General features: G+C 41.4%; 1 long non-coding RNA gene across 1 annotated transcript in view; it reads left to right on the plus strand.

Annotated features, from left to right (window-relative positions):
* LOC115090594 overlaps positions 1-20,450 on the plus strand; it is a 44,784-nt gene extending 24,334 nt beyond the window's left edge. The window contains exons 3-4 of the long non-coding RNA XR_003856427.1: positions 12,139-12,300; positions 18,331-20,450. This is a non-coding gene — a long non-coding RNA (uncharacterized LOC115090594). The remainder of the gene's footprint in view (positions 1-12,138; positions 12,301-18,330) is intronic.
* The last annotated feature ends 694 nt before the right edge of the window (positions 20,451-21,144 follow it).

Here is a 21,144-nt window from a genome sequence, read left to right on the forward strand (position 1 = left end):
ACCTGTTCCATGATTCTGTAAACCGTTCTGATGGCGAAACCGAATGACGGTATACAAAACACGCTAAATAAATAAATTTTATTCCAAAATTTTTTCAACACTTGAAGGATCACCTCTTGTGTCTGTAATTTCTCCTACAGACTTATACCACTCGGCCTCAACCTAACTATATTCATAGGCATCAGATACTTCCTCATCATCGCTTCTGTTATACCCTTGTTTTATGTAAACCGATCCGATATGGTTTAATTTACTATGAAGGTCGGTATAAAAAACTGTTAAATAAATAAATAAATAAATCATTATTTTATATGCATTTTCTATCATTGCAGCAGAGGTTGCGGACTGTCACTTTATTCCATATTTGTGATCATTGATCCATATTCAATGTAGTATTAAGATCCTTTTTCTACTTTAAGCAGGAATCAAGAGAATATGTATCTGTTTCTTCCAATAATTGATAAATTAAATAAACAAATCCCCTAATACATTTAATATTTTCAAATGATGGGCTGCATAGAGAGATGGGCTGCATAGAGAGAGGCATATCGAGTAAGAAAAGGGAAGTGATTATCCCCTTGTACAGGTCCTTGGTGAGACCTCACCTGGAGTACTGTGTTCAGTTCTGGAGACCGTATCTCCAAAGAGACAGAGACAAGATTGAAGCGGTACAGAGAAGGGCAACCAGAAAGATGGAGGGTCTTCATCAAATGTCATACGAGGAGAGATTGAAGAATCTAAATATGTACACCCTGGAGGAAAGGAGGAGCAGAGGTGATATGATTCAGACTTTCAGATACTTGAAAAACTTTAATGATCCAAAGACAACGACAAACCTTTTCCGTCAGAAAAAAATCAGCAGAACCAGAGGTCACGAGCTGAGGCTCCAAGGAGGAAGACTAAGATCCAATGTCAGGAAGTATTTCTTCACGGAGAGAGTGGTGGATGCCTGGAATGCCCTTCCGGAGGAAGTGGTGAAGTCCAAAACTGTGAAGCACTTCAAAGGGGCGTGGGATAAACACTGTGGATCCATCAGGTCTAGAGGACGCGTATAAAGAGCAGGCAGCAAAACACGCACGGAGCGGCAGTAGCCACAGAGGCATTCACGGAGCGGGATGCCAGTGGTTGGTGTTCCACCTTCACGGAGCGGAAGGATGGAGGGCTGCCATCTCCAAATTAAAAAAAGAAAAAAAACAAAAAACAGGGATGGGTTCATGGGCTATATAGGTATTATCAATTATTAGGCTTTTTCAATTAACAATTATTAGGCTTTTCAATATTTGATGATAGTTAATGTGACTTTCAAGGCATACTTCACTTTCAATGCATATCCAGCATAGCTTCCTGCTTCAACGGCAGGGGAGAAGAAAAACTAATACTTCATGCATATCCAGCATTGCTCTCTGCTTCAACGGCAGAGAGTTATGCTGCCGCTTACCCAACTAATCAAACTTAATATTTCATTTGGAAGCAGCTCCATCACTGCTCTCTACATTAATGGTGGGGGGTGAAAGGGAAATAGAACCTAAGGTTACTAAGAGCCAAGAGAAACAGATAAGTATGAGAAAAAAGAAGTGTGAAGCTTGCTGGGCAGACTGGATGGACCGATTGGTCTTCGTCTGCCGTCATTTCTATATTTCTATGTTTCTATATATATTTGGCTTTTTGTAATAAAAGGGTGCATATCGTGGAAATTATACAGCATAATAACTGTTAGACAAGCCTTTTGAAGGCATCAGGTTTGCTCTGTGTGTGGTTCTCTGAACTGAGGAAGGTCACTCAAATTACGGGAAAAGGATCAGAATTAAAGGCACATCCCTCTATATCCAGACAATCTACTCCCACTCCCTCAAAAAGTCCAAAAGACAGGACTTCAGGTTATGCTGTGAGTCAGGGATGCTGTGCACCACGGAATCTCCCGCCGACATTTATCCTGTTTAGCTACTTATATTTCAGAGCGAGTCATTCTGGCTGGCTATGGCAATGAGTAAGGAGACCGGGAAGCGATCGTTACCTTCACTATGGACAGATTGGGTGGTCACGCTTAAAAAAAAATCAGTTAAAAAGCCCAAGGCTGTTAGGCCGCTGTCAGTAAGTGAATCTGCTTCTGACGAAAAAATGGCCACCATACCACGGGAGACAGGTGACCAGGCTGCTTCAATCCAGGCCTGGATGGAAGAATTTGCAGAAAAAATCTCTTGGTGTTTCCTGGAGGCCGGAGAGCAATGTTGGCGAGGGTGTGGCCAAACGGGATCTTATTTTCACATGTGGTGGTTTTGTCCCATTGTTGGTAAGTTCTGGGCATAAGTCACTCAAGAGATAGCTGATATTTTGGGCATACCTGTACATGTGATTCCAGAGTTAGGTCTTCTGGGACGTTGGAACAGGTCTTTGGTTCCAGTTAAGCATAGGGCGCTTGTGGGGCAGTTACTTCTTGCAGCACGATTTGCCTTTGCTACCTTTTAGAAGACTTGTCCTACTATTGCTCATTGGAAAAAAGTCAGATATTGCTGATATTGACCAGTTACGTTATTTATTTATTTATTTATTTTATTTAGGTTCTTTTAATATACCGATGCTCAAGACAGGTCTTATCGTACCGGTTTACAAAAAACGTTATGACTTAAAGAATGAGCACACTAAATACATAACTATTTGGGACCCATATCAGGAGTATTTGAGAGTTAATTAGAACTTTATGAATGTACTCAGGGACTGTTTGGCTATCTGGTCTCTGTAGATCTCTTTACAATGTGATTTTTATATTGTGAAGAAGTTTTTCTTCTATGTAATGCTGTTTTGCAGTTACTTATGTAATACTTTTCTTTCCCTGTCATGTGCCATATAAAAAGTTATAAATAAAGAGTTATAAAAAAAAGAGTCCAAAACAATAAGGGCTGGATTTTCAAAAGGTTACGCGTGCGCCAGGCCTATTTTCAAAAGGTGTTTTGGACTATTTTCAAAAGGCCCGGCAGCGTGCGTAAAGCCCCAGGATGCGCAAAAAGGGGAGGGGGCGGTCCCTAGCAGGGCGGGGGCGGAGTCAGCGGCTCCTGGCACAGTGGCCATTTGCTGCTGTGTCAGAGATCACGTGCTGGCAATCGGCCAGTGCATGCAACTTGCGCCTACCCAGAGGCAGGCACAAAAGGTAAAACAAAAATTTGGGGGGGGGGTGTTAGAGTAGGGCTGGGGTGGGGAAAGGTTAGGAGAAGGGGTGGCAAGGTCAGGTAAGGGGGAAGGGAATGGGGGAAGGCTGTGTGTGCCGACCCTGGATTTTATAACTAGCGCGTGCAAGTTATAAAATCAGGTGTACATGTGCTCGCGCGCTTCTTTTAAAATCTACCCCTAAAAGTAGATGGATTACAATGGGTTCTCATAGAACAAGACCTATGAATCAGATATGCGAGGCAAAAACAAAAATTACTGACTATAGACATGGCTTAATGGGTAGTCAACATTGGTAATGCAAGCCTTCCCTTTGGTAAAACAATCTTCTAGATATTTTTTAAGGTATAAACAAACATGTGGATAATGATGAGTCAGTTGATAAAGTGTGTTTAGATTTTCAAAAGGTATTTGACAAAATCCTTAATGAGAGTCTTATTAGGAAATTAAAATGTTATGAGATATTGGAACATAGGAAGATAACTTATGCCATGTGGGGTCAGACTTAAGGACCATCAAGCCCACTATCTTGGGTCTGACAGCAGCTAACCTGGACCACATGTACCCAGCAGATCTCAAACAGTAGATCCATTCTTTGTTGCTCACTCCCAGGGATAAGCATTAGCTTTCTCGAGTCTACTTGGCAAGTAATGCTTTTATGGACTTTTGCTCCAGGAACTTGATGCAAACTCCTTTTAATCCCAGCTATGCCAGATACCTTGATCACATCCTCCAGCAACAAAATCCACAGCTTGATTGTGCATTGTGTAAAAAAAAATGCTTTCTCCAATTCGTTTTCAATCTGCTACCTCTTAGTTTCATGGTGTGCCCCTTAGTTCTTAGATACTATTTGGAAGAGTAAATAACCTTTCCTTATTACCTGTTCCATCCAACTCATAATTTTATAAACCTCTATCATATCCTATCTCATTCTCTGCTCCAAACTGAAGAGCTCAAACGTGTTTAGCTTTTCTTCATAAGGGAACCGTTTCATTCCCTTTATCATTTGGCGTGACCAGATCTGTACACATTACTCAAGATGCAGTCACAGCATGGATTGATACAGAGGCATTATGGTATTCTCCATTTGATTTTCCATTCCCTTCTAAATAGTCAAAATGTTAGGATGTTGTGATCTAGTGATTATCACATGGAATGATGGTATATAAAACACTCAAATAAATAAATAAAATCACCACACAGTAAACTTGAATATATTGTCCATAATGACTCCACGATCCTTTTTCTCTATGGTGTCTCCCAATATGGAATGCAGCATCATGTACCTATTTTTCCCCACGTGCATCACTTTGCAGTGGTCCATCTTAAATTTAGGCTGTCATTTAGATGCCTAGGTCCCCGGTCTTGCAGAGTGCTCCTGCAATTCCTGACAGTCTGCTCATGTTTTAACAACGTTGAATAATAGTATGGCCATCTGCATATCTGATCACTTTACTCATTGCTCCCTTTTCCAGATCAATTATGAATATGTTAAACATCAGCAAGGCTAGTATAGATCCCTTTCCCCATTAGGAAAATTCACTGTCTTGCTTTTTCCTATCTTATAACCAGTTATCAATCCACTACAGGACATTGTGTCCTAAGCCATGACTTTTAATTTCCCTTCTGAAAATCCAGATGCACTTTATAGTCTGGCTCACCCTTATCCACACTTTTATTAATACCTTCAAGAAAATCTAATATATTCCAACTGCTGCTAATAATTTATTTTTTTGGCTGAATATAGTTGCCTATAGAAATCAACAAATATATTTCATATTTCTTTAGTCTGATACAATATTTAACCCTTCCCGTTGTTTACAACAACCTTTTGTTGATTTGCAGTTTGAGTTTCAGAGCTAAAGGTCTCTCAAACATTTTAGTAAACTATATTAATTTTTTTCCAGCCATTTCCCATCTTCTTTCAGTTGGTAATTCCATCAAGTTTCTCTTGCTTCCAGATATCTTTGTTTGTTATATATTTAAACTATTCATCGCCAACATTAACTTTTTCTTCAAGAAAAATGCACTTAAGTCTGCCTCTTAGTACAAATTTAAATACATAATATTGCTTGTGATATTGCTCCATTATTTTTGCATGCATCCTGATTCTCTTCCTCACATCGTTTTGCTAGAATACTTGAAAATATTCTGTCATTCAATTCCAAAAAGTACATTTGTCAAAATCTACAAACCATAGCACATTGAGGCATGATCTCACCATGTAATAGATCCTATCTATGCATTTATTTATTTAAACATTTTTATATTCTCCGTCTTCCATCACATATGTCCAGTGCAGATCACATAAGTAAATTCATAAAATCCAAACAAAACAAAACTTAGCAGTCCATAAAAAAAACATCATTATAACATTAAAACTTTCTTAGTGTCCAGTCAGATGAATTCAGAACAAGTGGGTTATGCACCTTTACCAGCAGATGGAGACGGAGTAAACTGTCACAGTATATACACCCCTGCAGTAACATCAGCCTGCCAGTATTCTCAGTCTCCAGCAGATGGTGGACATGCATCTCCCTACTGGGGATTGCTTTGATTTAAAAGAAAGGAGAAATAAGGAAAACAAATTTGTTCCGCTCTCCTGCAGTGATACCAAAAGGACTCTCTCCCCCAGTTGAGAATTCCTGAGATAATTTCCGTGGTCTCTCAGATGAGTGCCTTGGTCTGATAACTGGTTTTTCAGCTGGCATGGACTTAGCTGTTAAGCAGCTGAAAGGCAGCAGGTTCAGGAAGCCAAGTGTGGCGGTGACGGCAAATACCCTCTCCCCCCACAACTGGAAACCATCTCTGTGCTCAGCCAAGAAAGGCTGAACTCAGGAAAATTAAAAAAAAAAAAAGAGAGATAGAGAAGAAGGGATTTTTTTGCTGTAGGGCTTCTTCCTTCTCCTTGCTCAGTGAGCCATTCCAGCGTTCATCTGCTCTTTGGGAGGTCAAGGGACATGGGCAGCCTGGCGGGTTGAGCAGCCTCTGTAGGTTAGGATCCGCTCTGAGGCTTTATGGCTGCATGCCGCATGGTGGGTCTCAACGGCATTTCACACGCTTTCTTTAGGCTGCCCTCTACATGATTGTCAGTTCAGTTTGTGCATCTAACTGTGTGTGTCCAAGTTGTGCATCCAATTTTTGGACGCTTAGGCAGGTCTGGTAGTCTGTGCGTCCAAGTTAAGCAGCGACTTAAGTGGCTGTCCGCTTACTTGTGCACAGAAGTTGAGCATTGCTGTGCACTTAATTTTTCACGTCACCTATCCTAGGGATGCCTATGTCTTGGGTGCCTAAGCATTGGGACACCTAGGTTGGATGCCTAGAATTTTTGGATGCCAAAAAAAAATAGCTAGACGAATGCTTCCAGCCACAGTGAGCATGCTGCCAGTCTAATGGCGCTTATATCTAAGAAACCTAAGCTCCTTTCTCTTTGCACTGCCCATCACTTTTGCCAGCGCTGTTTGGAGCCTCAGGGAGAATTATCTTGCTCTGATTTCACTAAGCCTGGTTCTTCCTAGCCAGATATAGATCTGGGTAAAGACTTTTCAGGTGGGTTGCCTGATTTTGGAACTTCCCTAACTGGTTCTTCAGCAGGAGAAACTGTTATAAAGAATAAAATCACAAAACATTTAGATAGACATGGTTTGATGGGACACAGCCAACATGGATTTACCCAAAGGAGGTCTTGCCTCACAAATCTACCTTTGTTGAAGGGGTGAATAAACATGTGGACAAAGGTGAACCAGTAGTTGTAGTGTATTTGGATTTTCAGAAGGCTTTCGACAAAGTCCCGCATGAGAAGCTTTTAAGAAAACTAAAAAATCATGGATAGGAGGCGATGTCCTTTCGTGCATTACAAACTGGTTAAAAGAGAGTAGGATTAAATGGTCAGTTTTCACACTGAAAAAAGGTAAACAGTGGAGTGCCTCAGGGATCTGTACTATAACCAGTGCTTTTTAATATATTTATAAATGATCTGGAAAGGGGTACAATAAGTGAAGTTATCAAATTTGCGGATGACACTAAATTATGCAGAATATTTAAGTCTCAAGTGGATTGTGATGAATTGCAGGAGGACCTTGTGAGACTGGAAAATTGGGCTTCCAAACAGCAGATGGAATTTAACATGGACAAGTGCAAAGAGATGCATATAGGGAAAAATAACCCTTGCTGAAGTTACACAATGTTAGGTTCTATCTTAGGAGTTACCAACCAGGAAAGAGATCTAGGCGTCATAGTGGATAACACATTGAAATTGTCATCTCAGTGTGCTGTGGCAATCAAAAAAGCAAACAGAATATTAGGAATTATTAGGAAGGGAATGGCAAATAAAGCAGAGGATGTCATAATGCCTCTGAATCGCTCCATGGTGAGATCGCACCTTGAATACTGTGTGTAATTCTGGTCACTGCATCTAAAAAAGATATAGCTGCACTGGAGAAAATGCAGAGAAGGGCGACCAAAATGATAAGGGGCATGGAACGGCTGCCTTATGAGGAAAGGCTAAAGAAGTTAGGGCTGTTCAGTTTGGAGAAGAGACGACTGAGGGGAGATATGATAGAAGTCTACAAAATCATAAAAGGACTTGAACAAGTTAATGTAAATTGGTTATTTACTCTCTCAGATAATAGAATGACCAGGGAGCTCTCCATGAAGTTAGCAAGTAGCTCATTTAAAACAAATCTAAGAAGATTCTTTTTCACTCAGTGCATAGTTAAGCTCTGGAATTCATTTCCAGAGGATGTGGAAACAGCAGTTAGTGTAACTGGGTTTAAAAAAGGTTTGGATACATTCCTAGAGGAAAAATCCATAAACTGCTATTACGGTAATTAATAAGCAATAGTAACTTGTGATTTATCTAATGTTTAGGTACTTGCCAGGTGCTTGTAACTTGGATTGACCACTGTTGGAAACAGGATATTGGGCTTGATGGACCCTTGGTCTGACCCAGTATAGCATATCTTATGTTCTTATGACATTCCTCCAGGATTAGAACCATATAGGACTATGCTATGGTTCTTCCAAAGAGATGAACTGCCAGCCCTGATTTCCTAGACTTTGAAAATGCTGGGAGTCCCTGGGGCAGATTCCATATTTGAGGCAAAGAAAAATCCCATTTTGGTTTCTCTGCGTAAAGCCTCTTGTTTTAACCTGGGATGGAGGCCATTCAAGAATTAATTGATCTTGAGTGGGGTGTCCTAGAGGCTGATTTCAAAGGAGGTCTGGTTTTGGACATCCTGTACCCTCTGGATATAGTGGTGAGAGAGTGTTTACATTTTCTGAAGGTGATGCACTTGTGTGTGCAGTCTCCAAGCGGACGACTATCCCTGTGGAGGGAGGAGCAGCCTTGAAGGATGTACATGATAGGAGGATTAAAACTATCCTTAAGTAGGCATTTGAAGCAGTGGCAATGATTTTGTAAATAGCCTCTTGTTGTTCCCCGGTGGCTTGCTCTTCTTTACTTCTCTCTGAAGAGGTTGAGAGGTTGATGACTCTGGGGTGAATTCCAGGGAAGTTATGGAGCCAGCGGCTGCAATTTGGTCCACCCCTCAGCCAGAGAGATGGCTTCAGTCATAGCGGCCAGGCATCAGTTATGACTGAGAAATTGGTCAGCCGATGCAATCTCCAAGGCTAGCCTCATGAAATTGCCCTTTAAAGGCTAGCTTTTGTTTCGGAGCGAGTTGGAGAAACTGGCCAGTAAGTGGAGCGAATCGCTGGTTCCTCGATTATTGGAGGATAATAAGCAGATGTCATGCTACTTTAACGTGAGAGATCGTGTTAGGGGATCCAAGCAGTTTCGACCCTATAGAGAGGCGACCTTTCAGAAGACTCATCCTTTTGGTAGGTCTCAGTCCTTTCGTTCCAGACAGCCCAGAAGGGGTGCAGGTTTGGGTAGTGGATCCTCCCAAGCCTCCCAGTAAAGGTTTGCCGACCCACCTCTGGGAGCAGGAGATAGGGGGAGGCATCTCGCTCTTCTTTAAGAGGTGGGTCGAGATCACATTGGATCAGTAGGTCCTGGAGGTGATACAAGGAGGATATGCATTGGAGTTTCACAATATTCCCTGGGACGTGTTCATGGTCTCTCCCTACCAGTCCCCGCAGAAGACGCAGGCAGTGGAGAATACGTTGGCAAGGCTCCTCAGTCTGAGGGGTGTGATTCCAGTGCCCACATCTCAAGAAAATACGGGGCAATATTCAATTTATTTTGTTGTGCCCAAGAAAGAGGGACCCCTTTGTCCCATCCTGGATCTCAAGGGTGTCAACCGTCACTTGCAGGTGATGCACTTTTGCATGGAGACCTTGCGCTCAGTGATAATGGCTGTTCAGTTGGGGGAATTTCTGACCTCTTTGGACCTGTCTGAAGTTTATCTTCACATTCCCATTCGACTAGAGCATAAACGCTTTCTGCGGTTTGCAGTTCTGGGATACCATTATCAGTTTGAGGCACTGCCTTTTGGTCTGGCCACTGCTCCCAGGACCTTTTCCAAGGTAATTGTTGTTGCAGCAGAGTTGAGAAAGGATGGGATCCTAGTATACCTGTATTTGGACGACTGGCTTATTATAGCCAAGTCACTGGAGGAGAGCCGCCTGGTGACCTGCAAGGTGATCTCCCTGTTGCAGGAGCTCAGTTGGGTTGTGAACCTGCTCAAAGCAGTCTTCAGCCTGCTCAGTCGTTGGAATACCTTGGGGTTCAGTTCGAAACAAAGCAAGGCAAGATTTTCCTGCCGGAAGCTCGTATTCAGAAGTTGATGGTACAACTACGTCTATTGATGAATACTCTGTGCCCGACTTTATGGTCCTGCCTGAAGGTACTGGTTTAATGGTGGCAACCCTGGAAGGGGTACTGTGGGTGAGTGCATATGCATCCTCTTCTGCACTCCCTATTGTCTCGGTGGAACCCGCAGTCTCTGGACTATTCAGTTCAGCTCCATCTGCCAATGAAGGTCTCTTCCCAACTGCAGTGGTGGCTACAGTCGGATCATATAAGGAAGGAAATTTCCCTACTACCATCGGACTGGCTAGAACTGATGACGGATACAAGCTCCTATGGCTGGGGAGCTCACTGTCGAGAGATGACAGCGCAAGGGCTCTGGGATGCAGAACACTCTCTCTGGAACATCAATCATTTGAAAGTCAGGGCAGACTGGCTTGCATGTTTGCAGTTCAGCGACAGGCTGCAGGGTCGAGCAGTCCCAATAATGTTGGACAATGCAAGGACTGTGGCTTACATAAATCGGCAGGGTGAAACCAAGAGCCAACAAGTGTCGCAGAAGATAGATCAACTTATAGAATGATCTGCACTACATCTCCAGATGATCTCAGCCTCGTGTAATGCAGAAAAGACAATTTAAGAGCAGACTTTCTAAGCAGGGAAAGTCTGGACCCAGGAGAATGGGCACTCTCAAATGAGGCATTTCAGCTGATTCTGGATCGCTGGGGTCTCCCATTTCTAGACCTGTTAGCTACTTCTCGCAATGTGAAAGTTCCACAATTCTTCAGTCGCAGGAGAGATCCAAAGTCGCTGGGGATAGATGCTTTGGTGCAGGAGTGGCACATTTCTATTTTGTATTTGATGAGGGTTTGTCTGTATTTTAAAGATTCAGTTCTTGTGTAACTTGAATTTTGCTGTGAAAATTATGGTACTTATCACTGGCTTTTATGGCAGTATGTTCCTCTTTCTCATTTCTGTTTTAAACAAGTTTGCGCTTTATTAATTTTATTTACTTACAGAAAGATGCAAATGTTTTGAATGTTCTTGCAGAAAATATTTTTTTTAATTCACATTTTATTGTAACTGATGTTAGTAGATTAGGTGATTATTTTAAGGGATGGATTTAGCTAATTTTCCCTCTTAAGGATTGGGTTGCTGTGAGCATAAAATTTTTGCATCACGGAAAGTAGCGCTCACAAATGGGCCGATACAGTACAGAGTGCTCTGATGGAGCGCACTGTTAGCCGGCATTTGGACGCGCTAGCTTTACCCCTTATTCGGTAAGGGGTAATAGCGCGTCCAAAACCCGCGTCCAACCCCCCTCCCCCCCCGAACCTAATAGCGCCCGCAACATGCAAATGCATGTTGATGGCCCTATTAGGTATTCCCGCGCGATTCAGAAAGCAAAATGTGCAGCCAAGCTGCACATTTTGCTTTCAGAAATTAGCGCTTACCCAAAGGTAGGCGCTAATTTCTCCGGGCACCGGGAAAGTGCACAGAAAAGCAGTAAAAACTGCTTTTCTGTGCACCCTCCGACTTAATATCATGGCGATATTAAGTCGGAGGTCCCAAAAGTTTAAAAAAGTAAAAAATTAAAAAAAAAAAAAAATTGAAATAGGCCCGCAGCTTGAAAACTGGACGCTCAATTTTGCCGGCGTCCGGTTTCTGAACCCGTGACTGTCAGCAGGTTCGAGAACCAACGCCGGCAAAATTAAGCGTCGGCTGTCAAACCTGCTGACAGCCGCCACTTCCGTCAAAAAAGAGGCGCTAGGGACGCGGTAGTGTCCCTAGTGCCTCTTTTTACCACCGGGCCTAATTTAAATAAATTAAAATACTGTATCGCATGCATAGGAGAGTGGCCTATGCGCGCGCTGGGAGAGCGGGCGCTCGCCCGCTCTCCCGCGATTTTACTGTATCGTCCCGAAAGTAATGTTGGAGGGTGAACTGTGTTCTAGGGCTCCTGACAGCAGCAAATTTTATGGTGCATCACCAAACTTCAGCAGTCACCCTACACCCCTGTTCAGCATACCTTGTGCAAATTCAGCCAGTGATGGAAATACTTAATCCAAAAATCTCTTCAACTCTTAGGTGAACATCTTGATTTTTTTTTTTTTTAAACTCATCCATGTAGAGTACACTGCCTTGAATAAATGTGTGCCTCTGAAATACTACACAGGATGCAGAGAATATAGTCAGCTTTGTTACTTTCCTATTAACCTTCTCAGACCTTGGAACTAATAATGGGCTGTCTGCTTCTACCTCAGAGCGTTTTGGTTGATGATGAATCAGCAGAAAAGCTGAAGTCTGCCCTGTTGAAGGCCAACGTGATAGCCAACATCCCCTTTATGATCATGGTTCTAGGAATTGTGTTTGGGATTATTTTCATTGTGCTGTCGTGCAGAAAACAGTCACCAAAGGAAGAAGAGGTTTGTAGTTTCTTTCCTCCTTGGTTTACACTTTCTAAATGTTTAATTTCTAACTTTCTATTGTTTGTAAACTGCTCCAGTGAGCTTAAGAGTTTAATGGGCTAATGTAACTTTTAACATGGCAATGGGCACTGTACAAATGTGGGGATACTATTATACAATTCAGTAAATATGTATTCATTATTTCAATTAAAACCTGCCTTTTTGAATAAGATGTTTAACATATAAGAAAGTTCATATAGTCAGAGATTAGTAGTGGCAGTTAACAATTGGAGAAGGTACACAGCAAGGACTGAACTGTAGGTCATTCACTAGTAATACATATTTTAGAACGTTTATACGCAGTTCGAGATGAAATCACTAGTAATGCCTGCACTTAAAATATTCAAATTAATTCGCATATATGTCTACAGTCAACAGTAAGGTCAGAGTTTAAATCGGCACACATTGTCTCAGCAACAGGTTTGAGCAGCATGTTTGAAGCACCCAAGAACACTGTCCATCACTTCCTGCAGTCAGTTTAATTTAGTGTATCCATAGAGGAACGTTTCAGCTGCTTAACTGGTTTGTAGGGTGGAGGCGGTTGAATATTTGGCATTAAGGGCCAGGCTGAAGAGCCAGGTGTTTCCTTGCTTCCTGAAGTGGGAATGATCATGCAATAGTACCTGAATGTAAACCGATGTGATATCTCAGATCGAATGTCGGTATATAAAAAAATAATTAATAAATTTGGCGGAGCTCTTATGGGCGAGATTTCCTTAGGGCCGGCGCTGCTCCCAAGGATTGTTGGCAGGTATCTGTTCTTTTTAATTATTTGGATTGTATAATAGCATCCCCTCGTTTCACCACCTCTGCCCTTGATTTGTTGAAAACCTTGTGATGCTCTCACCTCTTATTATTTCATATGTCGTGCAAATGTGACCATACATTTCTGCCTTGGCCTTGACCTGCTGTCCTTGCATTTAGGGCCGGATTTTCAAAGCCCTACGCGCGCCGGGCCTATTTTATAAAGCCCCGGGACGCGTCTAAGTCCCGGGGCTTTACAAAAGGGGCAGTCCGGGGGCGGGGCGGTCTGGGGGCACGGCAGGGGCGGGGCCAGAGGCCTCCGGCACAGCGGCCATTTGCTGCTGTGCTGGAGGATCGTGTGGCAGCAGGCTGTTAGCGTGTATCCTGCGCAGGAATAATAATTTTGGGGGGAGGGGGATTAGAGTAGGGCTAGGGGGGAAAGGATAGGGGAAGGGGTGGGAAGGTTAATTTAGGGGGAAGGGAATGGGGGAAGCCCGCGGACGTTGGCGATCGCAGGGTGCACTAGTGTGCACTCCCTTGCGCGCGTCAACCCCAGATTTTATAACATGCGCGCACATGTTATAAAATCGAGCGTACATTATTTGAAAATCTTCCCCTTAATGTTTTTTTAGCAATACAGTCCAGTGTGGTATTTATTTATTTATATTTATATTCCACCATTCAGGTACTATAGGTGTTTCCTATCCTCAGAAGTCCTGCAGTCTAAGGGATATATTTTCTAAGCCACGTTAGGTGTTTATCGCATGAAAAATGCTGTTTATCGCAAAATAAACGCAGTGGGCCTGATTTTAAAAGCATATACATGCTTACATTTGAGTTTTACATATTTTAATGCACTTTACCCATGTAAATAGGCTTTTGAAAATTGTTAAAATATATGCCATTGAATTGTTTAGAAGATATTCGATGTGCAAGTGCACTTTTCTTGCATAAATGGATTTCTTAAATTGCTATGATAGTAATGTTACATTTACATATGTAACTCCTTTTAAACTTACCTCCATATTTTATCCAGAATAACGTGTAATGTTAATGAACTGCTTTGCATGTACACATTTGCAAATGCATACAGAGCAGCTGATTATTAAGTGATTTTTATATATATAAAATAACACGGCTTGCCTCAAAACACATAAGCAGTTTATTTTCCTGAAAGTTAACTACAGCTCAGGAGTTGTAGCTAACTTTTCCTGGGGCTTTGGGACACTGATACACATCCCAATGCTTCTCGGATGCTGGCAACATCCCGGCCTCACCCCTCACCCAACCCCCTTTCAAAAGATTGCCTTCCCCTGGATCCCACTATGGCGCCCCCCCCCCCCCCCACCACCACCACCACAGTAGCCGCCTGCCACCCCTGTCCCAAATCCATGATCCACCCTAGCCCATCCCCCCCCCCCCCCCCCAGACATACCTGGTGGTCTAATGGGGCCCAGAGCGCCCCCTAGGCTCTGGGCCAGCCACTCGCTCAATCCAAAATTGTGTCAGCCGGCAGTCTTACTAGGTATGCAGGCTGCTACTATGAGAGGGGGGGGCTGTATTGAGATCTGGGAGGGGGGAAATCTTTTGAAAGTGGGTGGTTTGGGTAGGGGACGGGGCATCGCCACATGACTTCCACATTTTTTTTTTTTTTACTTTTATCACTTGTGGGCTGCCTCTATAGGTAATATTTATTTAGTTATTTATTATTTATTTAATGAGTAAATAAATAAGTATGGGGAGTACAGGGGATCCCTGGGGGGGGGCAGTTTTTACACATTAAGGGGTCTTTAAGAAGATGGCGACACTGGGCAAAGGGGGCCACTATTGCACAAGGGAAAAATATTGCGCAATTTCCATGGGTTAGTAAATGACCCCCATGTATTTTTCCTGAGGCAATGGAGGGTGAAGTGACTTGCCCAAGGTCACAAGGGATGGCAGTGGGATTTGAACCCTGGCTTCCCTGGTTTGTAGCCCACTGCTCTAACCACTAGGCTGCTCCTCCAGAATGTGATGGCTTGATGAAGGCTCTCAGTATCTGTGGAGACTTCTTGATTCACCCAACATGGATAAAAAAAAAAAGCCAGCATTAGAGGTATAAAGTTATTGCACAGATCCATCTCTTTCCTTTGTTGGTATGGACTCTGGTATTCGCTATGGAAAGAGAAACTGTTTTTTACAGATTGTATCCAAAATGCTGAGCTATTTACTTTCATGGTCAGTCACTTGAGTCGACTAGTACAAGCCATGTATTCGTAACTTCAATACCTTTTTTGGGATGGGTGGAGGGGGGGGGTGTCTTTGTGGTGGTGTGTTTTCATCCTCTCTTACCGCTGATGGAAAGGGCTTTGCTGGTGGCTGTTCCTGTAGCGGCTCCCATTCCTCACTCACATGCCAGTGACTACTCTCAACCTCCTCTGCCATGATAGAAAGCCCGAGATGAGTTCCCTGCAGCAGGGACTGGGAGAGTCTATATAAATTTGAGTAGCCTCAGATCTTATGCACATTCTTGTTCAGGGATATCCTGAAAGCCCAGCTAGTTCGCCAACCTTGAGGAGCAGAGTTTGAACCCCACCTGGTCTAAGGGAAGCAAAAATGGGTAAGCAGTGTGGAAATTCAATAAATGAAGGTTTGGGGAAAACACAGTCACAAAAGGACATTAACACTCTTGTAAAGATATTTCAAAAAGTTGTTTGCAAACCACATACACACACACGATTGAGGTATGCACCTGCAGATGTGGTTTGTCAGATTACAATCAAAGATTTCATAATAAAAACCCAAGACATTAGGGAATAAATGACAAGATCTCCAGTATAATTTTTCCTTTTTAGGCACTTTTCATATGTATGAAGCTGCCTGTTGGTTTTAGTAGTTTGTTTATCTGTCTCTTCTGTAGCCACATTTGTGTCACTTTTTGCTTCAATGAATTTGTTCCAGTTTTCACTAGATAAACTGTTAGGGACCTGAGAAACCAAAATGAGATGGCCGTATTAAGAAAATGTATCTAATTATTTACTTTTTATATTCTATGTATATAGAGTAGTACATATACTGATCCTTGTGACACTCACTGACGCTCATGCCTGCATACATCCTGCTATTATGATGCTCATGTTACTTCATTGTTAAAAGAATTACACTAGCTACCTATTCTGTACAAAATTAAATTCAAAATTGTATGCCTTATATTAGATCTGTGTAGAGGGATAACCTCAAATATCTTTTCAATCTTTTTTATTCTTTACAAACTATGTAGAATAGGGGGTGGCCAGCTCCGGTCCTCAAGAGCCACATATAGGCTTAGTTTTCAGAATATTAACAATAAATATTCATGACATAGATTTGTATGTACTGTCTCCATTGTATGCAAATATATCTATCTATCTCCTGTTTGTGATTCCTGAGGACTGGAGTTGGCCACCCCAATCTAGAACTTATACTCAATACAGTTGGGCCTTTTTATGATCTCTCCTCCATATGAAATTAGTTTGGAGAATATGAGATTTTTTTTTTTATCAAGCATCTCTTCTTAGCAATGCTCCCTCACCAGAGAATTGACTAAAATCTAATTGCCTGAAATTTAGAAAAGGGTTCAAAATCGGACTTTTTAGCCAGGCTTTTAATATCTAGTCGGTGAAACATGGCTTTCTGTATAGGCCCATAAACCAGACTAAGAATGTTAATGAAGAGACCATTGCATAAGTACAACTCTGTGGATTATCTGATCTTGTTTTTAATTCCATTTGTTCTATGCCACTGTTACTCAAAGATTGTATTCTATATCATTGTTATTTCTGTTTGACTTATTTGAATTGTGTAGGGTGTGTTTTACTGAACTACATTCGGTGTTTCAAATTTTTATGTTTTATGCGATGTAGAATGCATTATTGATTGGAATGGCAGTACACTGAAGGAAATCAAGTAAACTGATGCTAACCCCTCCCTCTCAACCAGCCACAGTTTATACTGCACTGTTTGAGCTTACTGGTGAATTAGCAGAGGTTTTGAAAGACGAGAATACTATAAACAGTGCCTCCTTTGTGTTATGTTGGAAGTATAGACTGATCCAACTTGTTCTTTTTTTTGTGGAGGAATTAAATGGTGCTGTTGTCTGGGAATGTTGCACTTCGTTGATGTTATGCACACCTCCTGTAAGCATAAAATGAGTGTGGGCTAGAAGGGAGTATTGTCACTTCTAAGAGAGATGCAATAAGTTTTTTTTGTGTCTCGTCCTGAGAGCATATTCATGAAAGCTGAGGTGAGGTGAAACATGCCAGAACTGGAATGAGAATTTTAAAACTTATGGGCCTGATTTTCAAAAGCATTTACACTTTTAAAACTGGGTTTTACATGAGTAAATGTGCTTAACGCAGGTAAATAGCTTTTGAAAATTGCTACGATATACTGTATGCCATTGAATTAGCAATAGGTTTTACCTGCATTAAATGAACTTAATATGGGTAAATGGCTTTTGAAAATTGCTATGATAGTATGTTACATTTACATGTATAACTCCTTTGAAAATTCACCTGTATGAGGGGTTCCTTTAGCGAAGGGGATGGGAGATGGGAGGAGGATATGTGAAATGGAAGACCAGTGCTTTATTTGCAAAACACAGCAGCTGCCGGATGAAGATTCTAAAAGACATAGGGATGTAGTTAGAGATTCAGATTTTTTAAATTCTGATTTCTTGCAGAAATTCCTTGAGAAGGAGAAAATAACTAAATTTGTGTCTGTGGATTGGTTTAATGAAAGAGGCACTGTGTGTTCATGTGAAGCTGTAATGCCTTATTTTCAGTGTTTTTCCTATCAATTGCGGAGTCAGGAAGTAAATATAGATATGCCTCTTGCTTTAAGCGTAGGCGGGCTTCATGCCTTTTCCTCCTAGTGATATGATCACATTGATCATATCCACTGTGCTATATCTTCAGATGTGCTTGATGTCATTGGAAGGACACATATCTGTAAAAGGCAAATAAGATGATTCTGAAAGGAGGCAGATATGATAATATATGCTGTGTTCAAGAGCAGGTACAGGGCTTCCAAGCCTTGTAAACCCTGATTTATGAAAATAAAGAGAAATGCATGGCAACCCTTCCACCCTATTTGTTTGAATACGGAATGCAGGCTTGTTCATTGTTCACTCTGAATACCCCTGCATGCCTCCCAGATTTAGCAGAATTGGGCCCCAGGTGACTTTACCTTTTAAGAGCGCTCACACGCCTTGTTGTTGCTTTTCAGAGTACTCCAGAGGAAAGGGCCTCGCTCATAAGGACATCCTAACCTCTTCCCTCACCATGAATATCAGCAGAACCAACTATGCAAATTAATCAGATTGTCAGCCCCTGCACCAGGAACTACAGGAGATGACTGCTTGAGCTATAACAATCTTCCTTTTGATGTGGTTGAAGAAAAATTCATTAAGGCACTAACTCATTTTTTACTGGCTGCTATATAATCTGTTACATAAGTAACTTTAAGGCATTGCTTCATACATCTAATCATATGGGACAGCACTCTTTTATTTCCCGTTGTCGTGCACTGTCAGCAGATAGACGTATGGTGAAGGCATGGGCGCTTGGAGTAATTGTTAAAGAGTTCTGGCAGCAGCTGAGAAGATCCTGAACGTTGACTGGTGACACTTGGGTCTAATCCTCCTGTGCTGGTGCTGAAATTCACCACTCATTAAAATGAGCCTGCATTGATCCTTTCAGAGCAAAAATGACATTAAAAATAAACTGCAAAGCAAAAATAATCAGATTGTAATTTAGAACAAACGCATCGATTTATCCAGATATCCATGAGATAAAGATTCATAGTGTTTAACATTAGTATGCATTTGAATTGAAAAACCTCTCATACTGGATTCTAAAAATGTGTTTTTCCTGTAGCACCCATGAAGATCTGCTTTAAATAACACAGCACAGTACTGAGTAATCTTCTCTAGCCGTACTCTGATTTTAATAGTTTGGATTAGGAAAGTGAAAAATATTAGCTTGTACTCTTCAAACATGTGCCTGTGAGCACTTCTATGCCATGTATCCTGTGCTGCAGGATGGAATTGTTCAGTTTGTTCAACTGCATCATCGTATTTGTGGATAATTTATCAATAAAATGTATGCATTGTTTTTTCTGTAAATATGCTGTGAAAACAAAGCCCACTGTAAGATCTTTACATAATACGCAAATGGCTTTGGCAGGGGACGATGATGGGCAGAAGGATGAAATGGAGGACCAGCAGCTGCCAGGCACATGCATCTGAGACAAAACTGATTCCTGCACTATTTCATCAGATGCCAAAGTACAACACCGGGCCCTATCAGCTCAAAACTGACTGGTTATGGCAATGGTTCTCAATGAGCATTTCTCTCTCCATTGAAAAGCAGTCCAAAGCTTTAACAAAAAGCTATTATTGTTTCCTTTCGTTTTCCTCTCCTGGGGAAAGGTGGGTCTAAAAGAGGCAAGAGCAGAGGGGAAAGGGGCAAACAGAAAAGTTCCACAGTTCTGATCAGGCAACAGGTACAATAATGGTGAAGAATTGTATAGGAGGTGGGGAGCTCTTCTCTTAGGGTAAGGCTCACTGGGACAGATATTGAGAACCTTTGGCATACAGGTAAAGCGCTGCTGGAAGCATGCATTTGTTTAACTAGGAAAAGGAGGGAGGGATAATTTGACATCATAACTAATAAATCTAAGTCAAATGGAAGGGAAATCCATAGACAGATCCTAATAGTCAGGAAACTGGTTTTCCACTGCCAGTAAATGCATGTAATATGTCTCATAGGGTACATAGCATGCTGCGGATTTTAGGAAAGCAGGTAGAGCAAGGAGTGGAATTTTGAATGTTCTTTTTAATGGGCATTTATAAACATGAAAGCTGGCCTTGGGTTGTGTCCCGACGTAACACTAAATCCCAAGTCTTTGCTAAAAGGCATTTACATTTTATAAAGTATTGAAACACTTGTAAATTGCAGCTGATGATCAATCTTAAGTTTTTGTTAAGGATTTGAATTGCTAATATACAATGTTTGATGTGTGAGGGAGGGGCCTTTCTTGCACAAGGATACTGTCCCTTAAGTTTTGCGTTTTCTTTATTTTATCTTCCTATTTTATACTGGGGTTTTTTTGGGGGGGTAGTGGGGTTAGGAGAAAGACAATAAATGTCTCCAGTTATTGCATGTTTCTGGATCTAGAGAATATTCTTGCTTTTCCCCAAAGTAATTCTGTATTAAAAATCATGGAGACTTTAGTATTAGTAATTGAAGACTAAAAATGAACATTCATGATTGGTTGATTTAAAAAAAAAAAAAGCATCTTTTTAAATTTGTTGTGCTATATTAATGACCAAAGCAAGATTACAGTGATCAGTCCAAACATGGCTCCTTTAGTGTGACACTGATAAGTCCAATTTGGTTGCTCCTTCAAAATCAACAGATTGCACTAATAAAGGATTTATACAAATACCTTTTGAAAAATGTGTTGCTTTTCTTGATACCTATTTGCTGAGTTTGACAGTGTTTACTCTTCTGGAATTGATCCGTACCACTGCAGTGCCCCGTTGTGTAACAAGGAACATATTGTCGGTTTATTCAAATTAATGGCAGATGCGCTTTAAAATGATAACATCAGGAATACTTCTGTGTGGTTAATACCAGTTAACATTGTATGTTGTCCTGTGCTGATAGTAACTGGACAGCAAATGATGATGACAATAATGCAAGGGTACCTGCCAAAGAACTATTTTTGTTTACATGAGCATCTTGAAGACAACCTAACTTTTTAAAAAACGTCCCTTAATATACGCCCATTTTTATTAACTGTTACAAATGAGCCTTTTGATTATTTTGCTGCAGGATACAAAAGGTGGTGTGATCCTTTCTTGCACTGTCTCCTACCTTATGTCTTTCCAATGCACTTTTGGCAGCGTTGGTGGTTGACTCCATCTAGATTTTCTCACAGACAGGAATACTGCATTATTTATTTTTATTTTATTTATTTAAGTTTTTTATATACCAACATTCAAGACGGTGGTCCCATCATGCTGGTTCACAAGAA

The sequence above is a fragment of the Rhinatrema bivittatum genome, chromosome 1 (genome assembly GCF_901001135.1).
Source record: "Rhinatrema bivittatum chromosome 1, aRhiBiv1.1, whole genome shotgun sequence".
In the NCBI taxonomy this organism is placed as follows: Eukaryota; Metazoa; Chordata; class Amphibia; order Gymnophiona; family Rhinatrematidae; genus Rhinatrema; species Rhinatrema bivittatum.